At 40.9% G+C, this 21,859-nt stretch overlaps 1 long non-coding RNA gene across 1 annotated transcript; it reads left to right on the forward strand.

Annotated features, from left to right (window-relative positions):
- Nucleotides 1-12,927: 12,927 nt before the first annotated feature.
- Nucleotides 12,928-17,575, forward strand: LOC147548467 (uncharacterized). The gene is made up of 4 exons (XR_015238810.1): nt 12,928-13,079; nt 15,122-15,168; nt 16,214-16,280; nt 17,350-17,575. It is a non-coding gene; the product is annotated as an uncharacterized LOC147548467 (long non-coding RNA).
- Nucleotides 17,576-21,859: the final 4,284 nt, after the last annotated feature.

A 21,859-nucleotide genomic window follows, 5' to 3' on the forward strand; every position in this document is an offset into this window, starting at 1 on the left:
TACTATTTTCTGCACAGCCTATGAAAATACTATCTACGGTTTTGGGACCTATCTTTGTCTTTTTTGGGAAAAGGAATTGCTACTTTGGCTAGGCACCCCCACACTTTCAGGTGTTTAAAACCTGGTTTTCGTCCTTTCCACATTTCATATGTAATTTGTTGTTTTTAGAAGGTACCCTATTCAACACATAACAAGCAGAGAGAATGGCTTCCCCCCACAAGTTGTAGGGTAACCCTGAACTTATTAACATTGAATTCATCATTTCTTTTAGTGTTTTATTTTTTCTTTCTGCCACTCTGTTAGATTGATGTGAGTATGGAGCGGTTGTTTGGTGTATTATTCTATTATTCTTGCAGACTTCCGAGAACAGATCTCCTACGTATTCTCCTCCTCTCTCTGATCTAAGTATTTTTATTGTCTTATTAAGTTGATTTTCTGCTTCTAGTTTATAAGTTTTAGATACATCTAATGTTTCATGTTTATTATGTAATAGGTACAGATGACAATACCTAGAATGGTCATCTATAAAAGTTAAGTAGATTTTAAGTCTCCTATGTTAGTGTGAATTAGTTCTAGAGGTTTATTAGTTGTTTTGTTTTTAAATGTTTTTCTTTTTAGCTTGGATTCTACACAGATTTCACATTTATCTCCATCTTTGAATTTTTCTTTAGGTAAATATCCTAGATTCATTAGTTGATGGAATGAGGAAGAACTTATGTGTCCTAGTCTACCATGCCACACATTCATATTAGATAATTCAATAGAGTAAGCAAAAGTAGATGCTTTATTCATTTCTGAGTCAAGGACATTTAATTTAAATAAGCCCTCAGTGGCATAATCCTTCCCCACATAAACTCCCCCTTTGGTGAGAATAACTTTGTCAGACTCTATTACAAGTTTCAAATCTTTCTTGTTAAGAACTGAAACAGAGATTCGATTCTTCCGAATTTCGCGGACGTGAAGGACATCATTCAGAGTCAAGTTTTTCCCGGAGGTGAGATTCAGGACCACCTTTCCCTTGCCTACCACAATAGAGGAAGACGAGTTCCCCATGTATAACTTTTCTCCATCTTTTATTGGAGTATATGAGGTAAAGACCTCTCTTTGTGGCCCCTGTATCCATCCACCAGTCCCTCACATTGGTCACTAAGTTAACTTCAGTTATCACAGCACAAAAATTCTTTGTTTTAGCTACATTAGTGATGATGCATAAAATGTCCAGACGTTGACTAACGTCTGAAGAGTCAAAGGTCAGACCAGAAGTCTCTCGAAACAGCTCGGCTTGAGGCAGGAGGATAGCTAAAACCCCTGATGGTCCACCACACGTTCCCACAACCGGGAGGTCGGCCAGAAGAAACCAGCTCTGCACAAAACGCCCTTTGCATGGATAGATCAGCCTTGGGATTTCTAAAGGAATAAAGGGGGGTCTCCACAGGTTCGGCCCATATCTTACGCCCAGAACTGGGAAGATATCAGCGTTGCGCAACCTAATGACTTCATCCCGGACTTTCCAGAAAGATCTGAGTCGGTTACACATGTTAAAGTGTTTAAGCCCGGTTGGACGCCACGTATCTAAAGGAGGAAACTTCTCCTTAGAGTCTATCACTCCGGCAAGATATCAACGAAGTATCCTTGAACTTAGGAACTTTCACTTATCAGAAATCCGGGATAGACTCGAACAGAAACCCTAGATACGCAAAAGAGGTAACTTCTATTACGGTTTGACGGCCACCGCCTCACCACCGCCACTAAGAACAGTCGGCCTACCTTCGCCTATAAAAGGCCCCCCACATCGTCCTTCAAAGGACACGAGCTCTAGAGGGAAAAACAGACTCTTTCTCTAAGACACGATCTCTGGAGAAAGAACACACCATCTCTCCTAAAACCTAAGATCTCTTCATTCCAGAAGGATCGCCCCCCAAAAACAGAGCTCTCGTAACTCTCCCCCCAAGAGGATCAATCAATATTCATTCTTTTACTGCAAAGAGCACCCTGACTGTCTTGAGCGTCGGAGCAGTTTTCGAACCCTTTGCAGGTTTTCCCCCCCGGGAATAGACGAACAGGAGCAAGGAATCAGGAGCTGGAGCAAGAAGCAAGGAACAAGGAGCAGAGAAGCAGAGCAAAGGAGCGGAGCAGAGTAGAGAAGCAGAGCTGAACAGAGGTATCTCACCTCTCCAAGTAGAATATTCTATCATAACGGAGGTTGTCATGCATCAACTCCCTTTTTCATGCTAATTTAACCGGAAGCCAATTTTCGACATTAGCATTTGGCGCTAGAAGAAGGGGCATCTCTCCAGCAAATCCTCACATTCAGTAACTCGAATCCTACTCAATACTTCTTCAAACCTAATCATCTTTTCCTAAAAGACCTTCAGGCAGACATGCCAGCTGAAAAACGAACACCCGGTGAAGACCGAGAAGGATCTCTATACCTCATAATGATCTCAGCGGCTCTCGAGCGGCTTAAGGTTGGAAGAAGGAAACAAGAAGAGAGAATAACAAAACTTCAGGACAACCTAGACGTAGCAGAAGCTAGGTTGAAATCCTTACTAGGTAAAAATTCCAGAACAGCAGATAACCTGAGGGGCCAAACATTCTCGGGAATAGGATCGCTCACAGAAACAAAAAACTTTACTAATCTCACCCAAGCTCTCCTCGACGCGTTCGGAAAGCCCTCCGACGAAAGGACCGCCAACTTAAGTCAAAAAAGCCAGACTGATAGCCAGGGAGCTCGAGACACGATCCTAGCAGTAACAACAATCAGGCCCTTGACAGTACTAGCGAAAGAGCTCAGCGAAATATCAAAAAATCTGGTGGAAATATTCGCCGAGGCGGAAACGGAATCCGAATCCGAGGGCGAAGAAAGTGTCAACGTCATAGCTGGAGGGCCAACTCATGCAGAGGACAGAAGTAACAAATGACGACGGAAGAATCCGGAGATCATGATGGTACGAGACGAGGACACACCTCCGATAATATTCACTGTTGATGACTTGAGAGGAGTAATCAAGCCTCACGCAGACTCCCTAGTGATAACAGCGCTGGTTGCCAATCGAAGAATAGGGTGTATCCTAGTTGACACGGGAAGCTCCACAGAGATCATAAGCCGAGCATGCCTCCAAAAACTCTAGGTGAGAGCACATCACACCGAGACTTATGATCATTACTTGACAGGTTTCGGCGGAGATCGACTACGAGCTGGGGGAAAGGTCACTTTACCCATACTCATCGGAGAAGGAACGACTAGCCGAACATTAATGATGGAGTTCGTGATCATCGACGAACTACACGCGTACAACATTATCCTGGGAAGGAACTTCTTGAAAGAATCACGATCTGTGATTTCCTTGAACCACTTAACTCTGAAATTCCCAATTCCGAGAACGAATCTGGTAGGAGCAATAAAAGGAGACCAAGCGGTAGTCAGGGAATGTTACGCCATGTTGGCTCGACACTGTCGACGGCAAGAACTGGTTCCCACCCTTCCAAGCAACGGAAAAATCACTGACTTCAATCACACCGTAAACCTGCAGGAATACCTTCACCAAGGTCAGTATTGCTCAAGAGTACCTACATATATATATATATATATATATATATTATTTTAGCCGCTAGGCAAGAAAAATAGTGTTGCTAGCTACATATTTTATCTATATATACACATATATATATATATAATATATATATATATATATTATTTTAGCCTCTAGGCAAGAAAAGTAGCGCTGCTTGCTACATATTTTGACTAGTAAAATAAAATATTTTCAGCAACTAGCTACCTATTTTTTCTAGCAAAATAAAATATTTTCAAAAGGAGGAGTCCTAATTAAACTCATCTCGCTCTGAATCGAGCAGGTAGCCCTAACAGCGAAAGCCACGACCAGGGGACCTAAAGGCAGCCTTGGTAGTTGAGAGCAGCGACGAAGGGCCCTAATTTAAACAGCCCTGCTAAGTGAAAGCCACGATCAGGGACATGATAGCCTCCGTAGCTATGATGTGACACTAAAATGTCACATTTGGAGAGCCTAACTTAGACTAATTATTCATTTTTCGAGTGTTATCAATAATATTTTATGTGTTTTTCCTGTTAGGTACCTATTTTGGAGTTAGACATGAAAATCGGAATAAAGGGAACGAATTGTCACTATCATTTAATGTGCCGAAAACGAGAGAAAAAGACTTCAAGCAAATCAAATGACAAGAGGAGTAATGACGAGTCCGACGGTGAAAACGGAATTCAATTCGGAGTTCGGACGAAGAAATTGTGAAAGATAGAAGCCAAGGTCATTTCTTGAAGGCACTCCCTTGGTCTCTAATTCAAAGCCCAACATCTAAGCCCAAGTTCAAGAATACCCAAAGAAGAAGGATGGATTAGAGATTTTATGGGCACCCTCTCTTTATGGATCCAAGTCAACAAAGTCTAAAGAAATTGACTAAGTCTTGACCTAGGGTTTTAGTAGTAGAGGTTACTATTCATCTTCTTCTTCATTCATTCAAGAACCAAGCAAAGAGTTAGAAAGAGAAAATGAGGCAAGGGGCTAGGGTTCTTCATCACCAAAAGAAGAGCTTGAAGAAGAGGGAAAAAGAGAGCAAGAGGAAGGAGGAGCCGACCTTGCTTTGGCTGGCCGAGCAGCAGCTCGGGCTGCTGCTTGAGCAGCTACCGGAGCACAGGATGTGCAGCACGGACCAGACCGCACGGAACAGCAGAACCCAGCGCGCACAGGAGCAATAGTTGCTGGTTCTTCAACTTGCACAGCAGCTTCCACGGGAAGATCTGCTCGGGACAGCACGCTCCAACTCCGGGACGCATCTGCAGCTCGAGCCATCAACTCCAGGACGCGACTGCAACACGGGAGCAAGCTCGGGACGCGGCTGCAGCACCCTTTGGCCCGGATCTAAGTTAGTTTGGCCGGATTCCATGTTTTGGCCGAATTTCATCATTCTTTGGCCGGAATTTTCATGGTGTTCCGACCAGTTTCTTGGCCAGAAACCTTATGGCTTTTACTCCCCATCATCTTGTCTAGCTTCCCACATGGTTTGATTTGATTTTGGGTTACAAATTTCTAGAGAGAGAAAGCTAGGGTTAGCTTTAATGGAGGTTGTGTTCTAAATGGAGAAGATGATGGTGGTCGCTATAGGGAATCCAAAATTTGCTAAGGGGAGATCGGCTGAATCTTAAAGACTCATATTTTCCGGCGATCTTAACCTCGAACCACATCGAAAAAGGGGGATTCTCTCATCATCTTCTTTCCATTTCTTATTTAATCACCATGTTTAGCTAACTTTAGTGAGTCGATTATATGAGATGAAATGTGATGAATTCGTGATTATGTTTAATATGATTTGATGTTTTGATTATGAATTGATGTTCATTTAATTCGATTATCGTTTTGATCGTATTTTCATGTGTCTTGTCAAGCACTTCACATAGTTAATAGACGAAACGAAGTATTCGATATCGATCGTAGTCTAAGTCATATTTTCATGTGTCTTGTCATGCACTTCACATAGTTAGGCGACTAGACGACACTTTCGATGACTCGATATTAACCGATTTAGACGTTTGTTTGACTAGGTATGATCTCCGGATATACGTAGTACTTAGAGACATCTACTTTAGGAGTCGAATATCGATTGTACTTCGACACATTAAATCGGACTACATATAGTCGTAGGTTTATCATTATGGATTCCCGGACTTTGACACCTCTCTCACTTATTTGTTGCCCGAATTGACTCTTACCGTCTCCCGACTCTTGTTCCTCCGAACTCTTCTCTCGAATCTCTCTCGCCTATTTACATTAGATTATCTAGTCTTTACTTGTTTTCTTCTCTTATTCCTTAGTCATCATATCAAAACCCCCATTTGTCTTTGTTCCTTTTCCTTTTAGTCTAAGATAGTGAGTGACTCGTAGACCGTGGGCTAGACTCTCCCGATACCCGGACTACCAACCTATCCTTGGATCGATCCCGGCTTTGCCGGATTACTACTTGATACCTCTGCTTGGGTGTGCAACCTTTTCGGGTGCATCAAGTTTTTGGCGCCGCTGCCGGGGATAGGTTTAGTAGTTAGGATAGCGTTTGTTGTTTTGTTCATTAGTCTCGTGTTAATTGCTTTCTTAGACGTTTTTTTTCTTATTTGTTTTGTAGTTTCTTTCTTATCTTTTTATTTTTTTTTTAGGCACCGTTTTATAGAAAACAACCAAAAGTGACATAAAGGCGAAGGAAGAGGAAGGAATCAAGAAGGTAAAGAGGAAAAACGAACGAAACGAGAGGAGCATTTGCTAGTATCGCATTCTAACTCTTCCTTTTTACTTGTGCGTGATTGTTTAGTTCTATTAGTGTTAGTCTCCATTTTGTGATTGTGTGTTAGCATCTTTGAACATTGTGAGATCATGGCAAGTTGGTCATTTGATGAGAATGACCTTATGCGAACCCTTTCCAACACTAGTCGACCATCTACAAGTCATCAGGACTACTCAAATTTATATAGGAATATTACGACTAGTGATAGGAATAGGCGAGTTGAGTCTGACCGACCTAGGATGACCATGGGTGAATATCGACGGATGTATGGGTCAGTCAGACTCGTCATGAACATGGATTTAGGGATTATGAGCATGAGGCTAATCGACCCCGTAAGAGTCTTCGAGACTATCGACAAGAATTTGGGATGACCACACCTTCATGTATGAATTTGTCATTTGATGAGGACCGTAGTTCTATTAGTATTGATCGACCACGTCGAAGTCTTCGTGACTATCGACAAGCATATATGAACGGTTCACTTAGGAATGACAATTTCCGACTCGATGATTTTACTCAAAGAGTCGAGTCTAGGTATCTACATGAAGGTAGTGAAGAAAGGACCATGGAGACCATTAGCCCGGTTTGTGCTATTTGTGCGAGCTTAGACCATTTGACTGAGTATTGTCCCATGAACCGTGTTTCGCGAGAGTCTTCGTCTAGTTATACTCGTATGTCTTATTACGAGGAAATGTCTGAAGATACTCTCCAAGCAATTTTAGAGTACCAAACTAGATTTAATCGATATATAACGGAGATCACGGAACGGATTCTCAAAATTGTTGATAGACTTGAGTCAGAGCCTATCATCGACGAGGAAGGGGTTTGCGCACCCCAAACTCAAGAAGAGACTATGAATGATGATGAGGGTAATACACCTAACTCTAGTATTAAGTTAAATGTCGAAGAAGCTCTTAATAGGCCTTTAGAGCATAAACTGATCGATGAACCTTATCGCTCAATCCCTCGACCATTGTCATCTCACCATGATCGGACTACTGTAGATTTTGATGTTCAGGATGATAGCTCTACGAGCAAGTTTGGGGATCACACGATGTTGAACTTTCCAACTTTTACCACTTGTGATTATTTGGATGGGTTATGTAGAAGTGAAGGTGTTGCAACTAACTTTGAGGCTCCAGATGCCTTTAAGGGTGTCGATAACATAGTAGTTGAAGAGATAGAGGATAGCTTGTTGGATTATTTACCTAAGGAAATTATGGACCTTGACTTGGTCCCCGAGCCTATTGCCTTACCCTTAGAGTCTAGTTCAACCTTCCACATGATCTCAGACTCAGTTGTTGACCCCTTCTGGGACACTTCGGACGTCTTCCCTAGCATGTTTAGGGACTTAGTGGGTGTTTTATCCACTAAGCTTGAGTTTGACTTCTTGCCTTTGACTGACCTCCCCTCCCTTCACTTATATGTAGACCCTTTTGATGACTTCTTAGTCGTCGCCCCTAGCATTCATGCTAACTTAGTGGACCGTGCATCCACTAAGTTTGGGGATGGTCTCTTTTTGATTTTCGTCTCACGTGCACTTCTTGGGTTAAACATAGTTGTGAGACTTCTACCATTTGTATATAGCTTTCTTTGGGTTGCCCCCCAAATTTTTCGTCTTTTGCTATATGATCGTTAGCCGATTAAGATGGGTCTTGATGTTTGTAGGTAGCATCTCTGGAAACCCTCCGTGAGACATAACTCGTGCTCTTGTCTGAAAACAAGAGAATCAAAGGCTAATTGCATAGCTCAATGCAATCGAGTGATCCCGCGTGAGTGGTCAATTTATATGGTCTTGCTTTTTATGTGCTTCATTCTTATTATATTTTTGGATATTTTTAGGAGTATTTCTTATATGTTTTATTTTTAAGGCGTGGTTTGTTCCAAGTTTGGGGATGGCGCGAGCTTAACATCAACTTGGAACCTCTTTATACATGAGCCTTGGTAGTATCATCTTTTATCTCCTTCGGTTATGGTAATATCTCTCCACTCTTCTCTTTAAATTGATGTGTCTCTTTATCTTTTGGTGAGTGTATGCTTAGAACATTGAGGACAATGTTAGTTTTAAGTTTGGGGATGCGGGATATGACCATAACCAATGCATGACCACGGGTTTCAAAGACAAAAGGGTTCAAATTAGCCAAAATTTAAAAAAATTTGAACATTTTGAGTAGATTTGCATGTGATTGTAGTGATAGTTTTAAGGATGTTGATGCATATGTATCGAGTTGATGGGTTTTGTGATTGCTAATGGTCTTTGCATGAAAGTCGAGTCTTTGAGTGTTTGTGTTATACTATGGGAGTAACATCTTAGTGAAGAAGAAACATCTCTAAGAGACCTAGAGTAGTCATTAGTGGAGACTTAACCCATGTGAGAGCTCAAAGCCTAAATTGTCCTTCGAGTGTACTCTTCCGTGCTAACTCCGAGTAGAATGAAGAGCTACTCAACCTCGTAACTATCAAAAGAGCTCACTTGATCTCGTGTACTTAACTTTCTTAGCCACTAAGAGTGACATTAGGATAGCGAATTAACCTTGCCCTTGTAGTCCATGAAACCCAATAAGAGTGTCAACTAGAGGAAGGCGGATACTCCATCACCATCCATCATCTTATATCCTGAGAATGAAGACATGAGAAGAAAGAATGAAGAATGTCAAAAGCAAGTATGAAATGAAAAGTTGATTGCAAGAATAGGGTTATGTGTGTTGTATTTTGTTTTGGTTGATTGTATTTGTGTTATGAAAAAGAAAAAAAAAAGAGAAAGAAAAAGTGATATGAAAAAAAAAAGAAAAAAAGAAAAGAAATAAAGAAGCAATAAGAATAAAGTTGTTTATGAGTATGTTTGAGCATGTTAGCTCTTTTGTGTGAGTGATTTTATATATGTGTTGGTGTTTTTGTTCACGAATAAGTATTCGAGCAAGAAACGAATGTGGAAGTGCTTAAGAGGTTCTATCATAAAGAGTTCGACATTCTCGGGAATCCTCCATCGTCATTCATCTCTGGTATCCGCTAACCTTTAGAAGACATTATTAGAGGGTAGAATGGGTGAGAAGGGCGAGTGAGCTTCCCCATTCTATTTAGTGGCTAATTCCTTTTCGAAGATCATTCGTTCCAAAATGTTGTCCTCACCCCTTTTTATGTGTTGAGTCCATGTTAGTGATCACACTCACACATACGAGCGAACCATTCTTGAGCGATTTCATATTTGGAGTGTATGTCCGTGAGGCCGAAGTCGATGCGAAATGTACTAAACTAGGAATCAAGGCGTTGTGGCTTCGGAACATAGATGTTGCTCATTATGGTATGCCACTTGCATTTTAGGGTAAGATCATTAGTGAAGGGGCCTTTAGCTTTTACAAGAACTTATTTAATTGATTCATCATGTGTTGACATGCTTAAACCCTTTACTATATGAATCATGCTTATCTATGATTTGGATTTTGGACCCTTGTGTATTTGAAACCATGATGTTTGTGCGCGTCATCTATGGAAACCCTCACGAGGCAAAACTCGTCCTCTAGGGGTAACCTAGAGGTTTAAAGGCTTGTTGCATACGCTAAATGCAACCGGGATGCCTCCGAAAGTGAGTTAGGCTTTTATTTTGTTTTATTTGCTCGAGGACTAGCAAAGTTTAAGTTTGGGGATCTTGATGTGACACTAAAATGTCACATTTGGAGAGCCTAACTTAGACTAATTATTCATTTTCGAGTGTTATCAATAATATTTTATGTGTTTTTCATGTTAGGTACCTATTTTGGAGTTAGACATGAAAATCGGAATAAAGGGAACGAATTGTCACTATCATTTCATGTGCCGAAAACGAGAGAAAAAGACTTCAAGCAAATCAAATGATAAGAGGAGTTAATGACGAGTCCGACGGTGAAAACGGAATTCAATTTGAAGTTCGGACGAAGAAATTGTGACAGATAGAAGCCAAGGTCTTTTCTTGAAGGCACTCCCTTGGTCTCTAATTCAAAGCCCAACATCTAAGCCCAAGTTCAAGAATACCCAAAGAAGAAGGATGGATTAGAGATTTTATGGGCACCCTCTCTTTATGGATCCAAGTCAACAAAGTCTAAAGAAATTGACTAAGTCTTGACCTAGGGTTTTAGTAGTAGAGAGTTACTATTCATCTTCTTCTTCATTCATTCAAGAACCAAGCAAAGAGTTAGAAAGAGAAAATGAGGCAAGGGGCTAGGGTTCTTCATAACCAAAAGAAGAGCTTGAAGAAGAGGGAAAAAGAGAACAAGAGGAAGGAGGAGCCGGCCCAAGCATAGGCCGGCCAGCACACTAGGCCAGCCTAGCTTTGGCCGGCCGAGCAGCAGCTCCACGGCGACAAACCAGGAAACCCACAGCAGAAAAAAGAGCAGGTTCAGAAGTGTTGGTAATACCGGTCAGAGAATAAACCAGAGGATAAAGTGGCCTAGAGGAACTGAGGGTAGAAAGATGATGCTCATCCATAAGATCGCACGGACGAAGGACGTCAACAAAACCCTCACCAGCCACTTCCATATAGAAGTGCTCAATGGAAAAATCATTACGATTCAGAACCATGTAGAAGGCAACCCTAACATCATTACCAGGGAGAGTTCCGCTAACCATTAAAAGAGGCATGGTGAGATTTAGAAAAGTTATTCTTGCCTTAACATCTATTTACAAGGCAGGAAGGTCGTGATATCTACCGAGGCCCTGATCATGACGGCCAAAAGGCGACCACCCCCACGGCGACAAACCAGGAAACCCACAGCAGAAAAAAGAGCAGGTTCAGAAGTGTTGGTAATACCGGTCAGAGAATAAACCAGAGGATAAAGTGGCCTAGAGGAACTGAGGGTAGAAAGATGATGCTCATCCATAAGATCGCACGGACGAAGGACGTCAACAAAACCGTCACCAGCCACTTCCATACAGAAGTGCTCAATGGAAAAATCATTACGATTCAGAACCATGTAGAAGGCAACCCTAACATCATTACCAGGGAGAGTTCCGCTAACCATTAAAAGAGGCATGGTGAGATTTAGAAAAGTTATTCTTGCCTTAACATCTATTTACAAGGCAGGAAGGTCGTGATAATGGGGCGTGATCAACGAAGAGTCGCGGTGAGCAGTCATGGGGAATTAACAGACCTAAACGTGGGAAATAAAGAGAAGTACAAAAGTAAAGAGGAAAAAAGGTAATTCTTTATTAATTCATAAGGCGGATCTATTACAGAAGAAATTACAGAAAATGACGCCAAAACCACCACTGGCATTTGGGTCTATTACAGAAGAAATTACAAAAAACCCCAATTATTGAGGGAAAGGAAAACAGACCAAAAAACATGAGCGACTGCAAAAGAGTCGTCATGGAGTCTGAGAGAAGAAAAGCGGAAAGGCTGACAGGGACCACCATTCAGAGATGCAGTTAAGGACGAAGAAGCTAGGGGTGGGAATCGGTCCGGTCGGGCCGACCGCGGGCCTTAACTTCATCGGTCGGTCTCGGTCGGACACTCAAAATCAATGTTCGCGTATTTACTCGGTCGGTCCGGTCCGGTCAAAAGCAACATTTCCATTGACCAAATCCCGCTTGTGACCGAGAGACCAGTCGGGACTCATCGGTATCGGTCGGACGGTATCTGGCCAAACCATCTAATTTACAATTAAATAATACCTAAATGAAAGGTTAAAATTCTGAGATTTCATTAACTATTCTTATACTTTTAAATACCACTTAGTCACTTACAATTTACAAGTAAGATTACAATACTTTCAACAAAAAAAAAGTAACATTACAATATTGAGATATTTAAATTACAAAATCACAAAAGTGAAGGCAGAGAGATGAACTTGAAGTGAAGAACGAACTAGGGTTAGTTGTTTACAACTATTCTGAGTCAAGAGATACGAAAGGGAAAGGCAGAGAGATGAACTTGAAGTGAAGAACGAACTAGGGTTAGTGGTTTACAACTTAGAACAGATGAAGTGATGAATGGAGGCAGAGAGCGAGAGAGATGATTCAGATGAAGGTGCGGCAAATGAAAGGAAGGGAGGTGTTTAGATGGTTTATATAGAGGAGGGTAAAATGTTCTGGACTCCAGGGTTTTAATCTAACGGTTGTGCATCATACTCGATTGGCTCCAAATATCAACCGTTGGATTAACCCTAATTTACTACAAGTAGCAGGCGGTCGGTCGGGTAGGTAGTTAATTCGGTACTTAATGGTCGGGCCTATCGGTATTAACCATCGGTCTTTAATCGGACGGGTTAATCGATATGGTCACCCGGTCAAAGGGCTATGACCATTTCCTGACTGCTAACTACCTGGCTGAGGGGTCGGGCTTTTACCGTCACGGGTATCGGGTACCCGCGGTACCTAACTGACCCGGGCGGACCCAAGCGGGTACCGGGCTTCCGGGTCATTATCCCACCCCTAGAAGAAGCCCTCTGGACACCATCACCCTGCCCCGAGCTGTAACATCCCATGTTTTTAAGGTTAGTTGAGGGACTATTCGACAATTGGGTGAAGTCAAAAGAAGGGCCAAATCAGCAAAGAGGAAAACTTAGGGGGTATATTGCAATCGGGACAAAAACAGGGACCTGTAAATCCGTGGGAATGAATAAGAGAAGAAAAGAAATCAAATTTTCCAACTCTCTTTTGCTCAACTGAACTAGCGTTGGGTTTGGAAATGAAAAGAAACTCAACCAAAGAGAGAATTTTGATAGTATTTCAAAGGGAAAATCTGGTTTTGTTTAATTCGAGCATAAAGGAGTTGTTTGAGCTAGGTTTTGATGATTTTGGTAAGAGACTTACACTTTCTCTTTCTAAAACTCTGAATTTCTGTAATCTGAATTTTAATGGAGTATTTGATGGGCCTAAAACATTACCCTAAAAGGTCTCCACCCGCAAGTATACGGGCGTCAAGTAATAGTTCCGGTAAGACCGGTTCGTTCCTCAGAGACTAAGTTAAACTAAATTCTAACCTTAAAACTATTGAGATTTAAAAATGGTTTGATGGTGGTAAAATAAAAATAAAATATAAAACTCAAAAATAAATAAAGAAATAAGTCGGTATTCAGAAAAAGGGAACCTAGGGTTTTCGAATCCGTCTTCCTAACAATTCTAATGACAATTTAATTTTGATAATGACAATTTAATTTTGATCTAATTAGAGAGTTCTTTATATAACTCAAGTTTTAGTCCATGAACGGTCTAAAAACCCGGAAGATTTTATCGTTAAAATAGTAAAAACTTTAATAAATTTATCGAGAAAATAATTATTACGACTTCATCTAAAACCCTAGATAGAAAAGATTTAGCTACTCATGCTAGAAACGATAAATATTTGAATTAGTATAAGAAAAAGAAGAAAGAAACTTAGCTTTTCTGCGATTTTCCACCAAACAGAGCCTAAGGAAGTGATTTCCTTCTGATTTTCAGAGAATTCTGCCTAACGCACCCCTAGGGAAAACGATTTTCTCGTCTTCCCGGAAATATTTTCTTCTCTGAGAAAATTATTTTCTCACCTTCCTTAACTCTCTTTCTCTCTCTAAACTTTATGTTTTCTCTCTCTGTTCTTAATCTCTCTGTATAATCCTTCTCTCTCACTAAACAGAAAACAAAAAGAAAGAAAAAGAATAAAACCGAATGATAGTTTTTATCACAACCGAGACTCTCTCTCTCTAAAATATCTCTCTGTCTCTACAATCTCCTTCTCTTTCTTTCTCTGTAAACTCTCTATCTCTCTGTAATTTCTCTATCTCTCACAAATAAAAGAAACTACAATTAAATAGATAAAAGGAAAACAAAGAAATCGATAGATGAAGATGGTGATGATCTCGGTTCAGTTTTCTCTCTCTACTGTTCTATCAACCTTCTCAACTCTTTTTTTTCTAAAAAACCGATCCTCCTCTGTTATATAAGCCTGAACCCATCAAATCTCGGCCAAAACAAATTTGATTTCTTCCTCCAATATCACTCTAAATCCGAACAACCCTCTCAGTTCTTTAGCTGTCTCGACCCTGTTTTCTTCTATCAACTCTCTATATCCTCCCTTCAACCGAACTCTTTTGTTATATAGACCTAAAGATCAATCAGATCTCCCCTCTAACCGACTCCCAAATTCTTCTCTATCCCTTTCTGTTTTGAATTTGAAAAAAAAAACTTTGAAAAATGGAGGGAGAGAATATAGAGAAACAGTTCACGTACTGTTTGTAGGGATGGAGATTTGGTGTATTGCGGCTGGATGAATAAAGGTGCAACGCAACCCTTCGATGAAGCCTTCTGAAGCGAGACAGTTTCAACCGTTCGATTCAAGGAAGGTGCGGCGATGAAGAGATAGATTGCTAGGGACCACCTCAGTAACATGCTTCCCGGTGTACCAGATCTTGGTCTCTTTGCCATCCCGAAAGCGTATCCCGCGAGTCCCACTTGTGTACCGAAAAATCTCATACTGACGTTCGTATTTGTGCCACGTGTCGCTGGACGACTTGGTCACTTGATATTCTTGACCCCACTTTGACTTGCTCTATCTTTCACATCCCAACTCCGATTTGACTTCGGTTTTCGCCGTTGGGTTCGTCTTCGTTTCTACTTTCATCTGAGTATCATCATGGGCCGAAATTATCAGACTACCCTTACCACCAAAAAGACCAAAATGCCCCTAACATCAATTTCTCCCGATTTCGCCTGTTTTTCACACTAAGCTCCGTAAAAGACACCTGAGAAAGAAAATCAAGCAGTTCATCAGAGTAACGGCTCGATATGGACTAACTAGCTCCAACTAAGAGATTGAAATGACGCATTTTCATGACTCATCAGTATTCGGTTTCAAATTTTATAGAAATTGGAAGGGGTTTCATCTAAGGACAAGCTAAACATCTTAATCAAGTAAGTTTTTATGTTTTGATGGTATAATTTACTTGTTTCAGAATTCTAGGGTTTGAGGCTTATGGAATTTGGGGGTTTTTATAATTCATGCAACTATAAGATGTATCTAGATGGGAATTAAGTGATTATGATGTATAAACTGTGTTAGAGAAGATAATTGGGTTAAATTATCGATTGAATGACGAATCGAGGGACTGAAATTCAGTCTACTGTTGTCGGATAATTTGGGCCTGTTATAGTACTCGTACGCACTTTCCCTAAACATGAAAGTTGTAGTTTAGGATGTTAGCTTTCCGAATAGGTATGGTACAAGTCTTTTCGATAATGGACGAAGGAGTTATGGCTGTTTTACCGAGCAACGTGCAGTTTACCAAACATGAAAACTGCTTACAGTTTTTAGTGGTTATCTAATCATAGATGTTTCAAATGTTATTTGAGTCTTCTCCATTATTGTATTTTGTCTCGATACGATTCCATAAAGGTATAGTACGAATAATTCGGAGTTCGGATGAGAGAGATATGAGCGTTTTAACATGCAGCATACGATCAGTGAAACTGATGCACTGCTGCGTATGTTTTGTATTTTTCAGAGAGGTTCTAATTTGAATTAGGATAAACCACCTCATAGTAAAACATTATAAAGGATATAAGCTTTCCAGCGACTTAAGAATGGATTGATACCGATCACCGATAAGAAAGTTGTGATTGTTATAGTGCGTAATGCGCTGTTAGGGATATCTATGGTGTTGTTGTGTATGTGTGGTAACTGTCGAGGTTGTCTCTCTCTCTCGGGTTTTGGGGTACATATTTAATAACCAAATGCTAAGGATATGAGTACCTTTAAAATGGTGTATGATTGACCCTAAATGGACATGGCTATGAAGTTAGAAAATCGATCAAGATTGGGTTATACTTGAAGTCTTTTAGAGTTCGCGAATTTACTTTTATGTTTTGTTTCTTTACGTTATTGCTTTGTTGTGCGAAGGTTCTTAGTATAAGAACCTAATGTTTCTGTTCGATTTTTGGTCATTCTTCCTTGTCTCAGAGTATGCGAATGAGGAGGAATTAGGTCGTCTGGTAGGCGGGAGGTCTTTGATGATGCAAGGACTGAGGTAGGGGTTCTGAATCCTTTATCCAGCATGGTTTTATAGATAATGAAATGTGCTAAGTCGTATAGTTATATATGCGTCATTATAACTAGAGTTTAGGTAGCATGAAACTCAATTTTAGTTATGAACTGAAATATGCTGGAATGGTTTTGTTGTGATACGAGAAATGCTTTCGAACTGTTTTTACGATGATTGCGAACTACTTGGGATTTTCTTGTATGTACCCGACTGCGGATTTTGTCAACCTACGGGCATGTAGCCATTGAGGGTAGGATGACATGTGGACACGGGTGTGATCCGTGTGAGACCGGTGAGGTGGGCGACACTAGTCATGAGACCTGTGGGAGTAGAGTGCTTCACTTGCTGGCCATTGGTGCTCGTGCCTCCAGCTCGAGGCTCAGGGCCGTACACCCTGACCGCTCGCCTGGGAGGTGACATTGATTGGGATCCCTCTGCTTTGTGGCGATATGACTCTTGGTTGTTCCACTTCCGTGTTTGATAAGATAATGAATCGAATATGAATATTGGTTTTGATAAATGAATGAAACTGATTTTAAAAGATCGCATTAGATGCATGACCGGGTACCGAAGAGAATAAGGTTCAGGTCCTTCCATGGTAATTGGGGGACGGCTCTCTCATTCGAACTCGGTGATCAGAAAAACGTATTTAGATACTTAAGGTATATATGTATCATGAGGTAAACTCTTCAATGATTGCGGAGTCCCTTAGTGGGAGAGAGGCTTACCGGCTAGGGGTAAGTTTCTTTCTCGAGGAGACGCAGTGCATTAGCTAGTGCCATAAATGGGCTGGTACTATCTAACGCACTCTAGGTTCTCCTGAGGAACTCTCCTCTTATTGGGAGCGCACCATGGGTGGGCAGCTAATCACTGCTATTGCTTGCTAGATTAAGGAAAAATGGTTTTGTATATAGTATATACAGTAACTGGATTGATAACTCGTTTTGTCATGATGTTTACAACTTATTAAATGAACTTTTGAAAACGTGATGGGTTTTGGATTGGTCTTCTACCAGAATAACTCGTGTCGGTGAGTATTCTGACCCCCTACCAGTTGTTAGTATGCAGGTGCTTTGTCGTAGCCTCGAGGCGGAGTTGTATTCCAGCCGGTGATCTTGTTTGACGAGGCTAGAGGTGTTGCGTCGTTTTCTTTGGTTTTCGTTTATTGGATTTTCGTTATTTCTAAGTTATGTAGTTATTGCAGAACCAAACTCTAATATGTATATATATAACACTTAGAGTTGTTTATAAGTTGTATCGATGTGGAAGAGGCTTTTATATTTTGTTATGTGGTTCGGGTTTCGACCCGAAACTGAGTTGAGTTTGTTTAGGTTCCGCTTTAGTTTATTTTTCTTGTATATGCGAATGTATGGTTTGCATGACAGGTTTTACAGGTGCGACCGGTTCGATTTACAGAGGAGATTTTGCCGGATTTTTGTCTCGTCTGTGAGTTGCCGGGGCGTGGTCGTGTCTATTTTGGGACACGGGGCGTCACACGAGCACCTAGGCGGTAGGCAGTACTGACAAGCCTCACCCTCCTCCGGGCTCAAACATAATAGCACGTGAAATTATCACGGCCATTATGAAGAAACCCATCCTTTATCACGATCATTATGAAGAAACATTCATCAAAGCGAACGCTTGGCGTGAACTCAAACAGAGTCCTCATCCCGAACTTTCGGGAAGCAAACAAGAAGAAAATGACGAAGCAACAACAGAAGGAAAGAGATCTCAAAATGTTGTTCAGACTTTTTGATAGTAAGGAATTGGGAGGCCAATGCAGGCTATTTATAGTAAGAGAGGATAAACAAGAGACCTCTCGAAAATAGATAAGAAGCATTAAAGGCAATAGACCAGACACGCCTCGAAACACTCAACGGAATAATAATTAGGAAATACGAACAGCTCAAGAATTGCGGTTATCAAAGAGGCTTCCGCGGATTTCAAGGAGGCGTGCCTCATTTACCAGCCACGACGTTCCACGCGTCCACCAATGGCAAAGCAGGTTGCCGGGTGAAAATATCCAAAAGATCAGTGTAGGCAGTCAGAAAATCACGCATGGAAAGGAATTAATTACTTGCGCAGGAGACGAAACGTGTCTCGCAATAACAAATCACGCGTCAAAACGAGAGCACAGCTGGGTCAGCTCCGGTAAAGACAACACTTAGTCAAAGAAAATCTCCAAATCATGAACATCAATCAGCTCTGGAGTACTAACAGAAAGACAAAACTTCACCAAACAGCTACAGTCCAGGTAAGGCCCGAAGAGCTTTACGATACAGCTCTGGGACAGGTAATATTTTTGACTTATGGCCTTCAAAAGTAAAACACACGAGTTACCTCTACTCCTTAGTCTCTCTACTTTCAACTAAGGAGCGGCGGGACTCATGATGATGCATAAAATGTCCAGACGTTGACTAACGTCTGAAGAGTCAAAGGTCAGACCAGAAGTCTCTCGAAACAGCTCGGCTTGAGGCAGCAGGATAGCTAAAACCCCTGATGGTCCACCACACGTTCCCACAATCGGGAGGTCAGCCAGAAGAAACCAGCTCTGCACAAAATGCCCTTGGCATGGATAGATCAGCCCTGGGATTTCTAAAGCAATAAAGGGGGGGTCTCTACAGGTTCGGCCCATATCTTACGCCCAGAACTGGGAAGATATCAGCGCTGCGCAACCTAATGACTTAATCCCGGACTTTCCAGAAAAGATCTCAATCGGTAACACATCTTGAAGTGTTTAAACCCGGTTGGACTCCACGTATCTAAAGGAGAAAACTTCTCCTTTAGAGTCTATCACTCCGGCAAGATATCAACGAAGTATCCTTGAACTTAGGAACTTTCACTTATCAGAAATTCGGGATAGACTCGAAGAGAAACCCTAGATACGCAAAAGAGGTAACTTCTATTACGGTTTGACGGCCACCGCCTCACCACTGCCACTAAGAACAGTCGGCCTACCTTCGCCTATAAAAGGCCCCCACATCGTCCTTCAAAGGACACGAGCTCCAGAGGGAAAAACAGACTCTTTCTCTAAGACACGATCTCTGGAGAAAGAACACACCATCTCTCCTAAAACCTAAGATCTCTTCATTCCAGAAGGATCGCCCCCCAAAAACAGAGTTCTCATAACTCGCCCCCCAAAAGGATCATCAATATTCATTCTTTTACTGCAAAGAACACCCTGACTGTCTTGAGCGTCGGAGCGGTTTTCGAACCCTTTGCAGGTTTTCCCCCCTCGGGAACAGACGACAGGAGCAAGGAATCAAGAGCTGGAGCAAGAAGCAAAGAACAAGGAGCAGAGAAGCAAAGCAAAGGAGCGGAGCAGAGTAGAGAAGCAGAGCTGAACAGAGGAACTCACCTCTCCAAACAGAATATTCTATCATAAGGGAGGTTGTCATGCACCAACTCCCTTTTTCATGCTGATTTAACCGGGAGCTAATTTTCGACATCAGCAATTAGCAATATTAGGCTTAGGGTTTTTGTTATTATTAGTTTTTCGGTGTCTACAATCTTTAGTTCTATGTCCGATTTGCCAGATACAAAACAAGGTCCTCCTTTAGCCTTAGTGATACCCCTCTTAGTTTTAGAGTTAGCTTTGTTCTGCGAGATATGAGGTTTAGAGTTAATAAACCTTTTCTTTTCTTCAACCACATGAACTTTAGAAACCAAAGATTCAGCAAATTCATTTTTCTCCTGTTTGAGGTGTTCTTCCTCCACTCTGATTTGAAGGATTAGATATTGCATATCTATATCTTCCTTTTATGACGCAATTTTTTCTTATATTCACTCCAGTTGGCGGGTAGTTTCTCTATTACTGCAGCAACTTGAAAGGCATCATCAATCACCATTCCTTTTGTCATTATTTTTTTTATGATTAACCGGAGTTCCTGGAATGCTCAACAACTGATTTAGCATCTTTCATTTTGAAATCGAGGAGCCGTCTAACTACATATTTTTTTATTCCTGCATCTTCAGAAATATATTTTTGTTGTTGGGAAACCCACAACTCTTTAGCACATTTTGTTTGGCAATAGATATCATATAGAGCGTTGTCAAGGCAATTTAAAATATAATTCCTGCATAAGTAGTCAGCTTTTTCCATGCTTCTTCAGCCCCACATTTTCCGGTTCATTTTCCTCAATAATTGTGGTTGCTGGGTTAGTTAGGACGTAATGAATGTTGAGGGTGGTCTAAAAAAAATTATAATTTTTGTTGCCATCTTTTAAAGTTTTTGCCATCAAAATTTTATGGTTTCTCAAAACTCATTTTGTAGTTAATGTTAAACAAATAAGCAACTTGGCAAATAACTAAGATTTGTTTTCTTTTCTTTTGATCAAAACAGAGAAGTTAAAACAAAATAAAGGCGAAAAATAAATAGAAAAAGTTTGTATTAAGATTGTATATATATATATATATATTACTGAAAATAAATTTCCTCTATCAGTTTAAATAAACTTGAATGAAAAAAAAAATAACTTATCTATTTTTTATGAAGACAGAGATGCCTTATATCCTGACAAAAGACCTGCAACCACAGAGAAGTTAAAGGTAAATAATTCGGTTGAGGCACGTGTTCAACATGTTGTCCTTAAGACAAAATTTTACCCTGCTATCCTCAAAGAAATGCTATGCAGTTGAATGGACGGTTGCCTCTAGGATTCTGATAATGCATAAAATGTCCAGAGGTTGACTAACGACTGAAGAGTTAAGTTCAGACCTGAAGTCCATCGGATCAACCCGGCTTATGGTAGCAGGTCAGATGAATCCTTGACGATCTGTGACATACTTCCCTAACTGGGAGGTCGGCTAGAGGAAACCACCCCTGTAACTCCCTCTGCATGAACATATTAGCTTTGGGGTTTCTAAAGGAATGAGGGGGGTTCACGTAGGTTCGGTCGATGCCTTAGGTGTTGGGTTTTACCGTCTACTAATGTTGTTAGCAGAATCTCAGACATCATATGTCTAACATTAGTATCTCCGGGATCACATGCATAAGCTAATAATGATAAATAAGTAAAACTAGTTTGATGATTACCTTAATCGTTAGTTTTCCTCGAACCTTTCCAATCGCTTTCGAGAAGACCAAAAGCTCCAATTGTAGCTCCTCTACTTGGGACACCGAGAAATCAACTTGATCTCCCACCTTGTTGCTAGCTAGAACACCAATGGTAGTTGGATGAAGAACTACTTCTTCTTTGACTAGATAGATAGTTGGGAATTAGCCCACTTTCTCTTCTCTACTTGATATTGTAGAGTAGGAAAGCTCTTAAAGAAATTCCACACCTTATTCTCTGTCCTAAGAGTCATTATATAGAACCCTAATAGGAGTCTCACTCAAATTTGGTTTCCTAAAAGACCATTTCGAATAAGATTAAGGAAATAGTCGAGAATAGCAACTAGTTGCTATTTTCTCAATTCATTGAGGAGGTGACGTCCAAACCTAGCCAAAATTGGGTCTTCCATATTAGGGGAACCGACCCTCCAATTTTCAACCCAATCTGAGCCCAAAAAGTCTCTTTTTGGTTCTAGGCCCAAAACCCCTTTTCGGGCCTTTTGTACTATCT

Source organism: Eschscholzia californica, unplaced genomic scaffold, assembly GCF_041429995.1.
Source record: "Eschscholzia californica isolate CP2 unplaced genomic scaffold, dmEscCali1.0.p SCAF_3, whole genome shotgun sequence".
Lineage (NCBI taxonomy): Eukaryota > Viridiplantae > Streptophyta > Magnoliopsida > Ranunculales > Papaveraceae > Eschscholzia > Eschscholzia californica.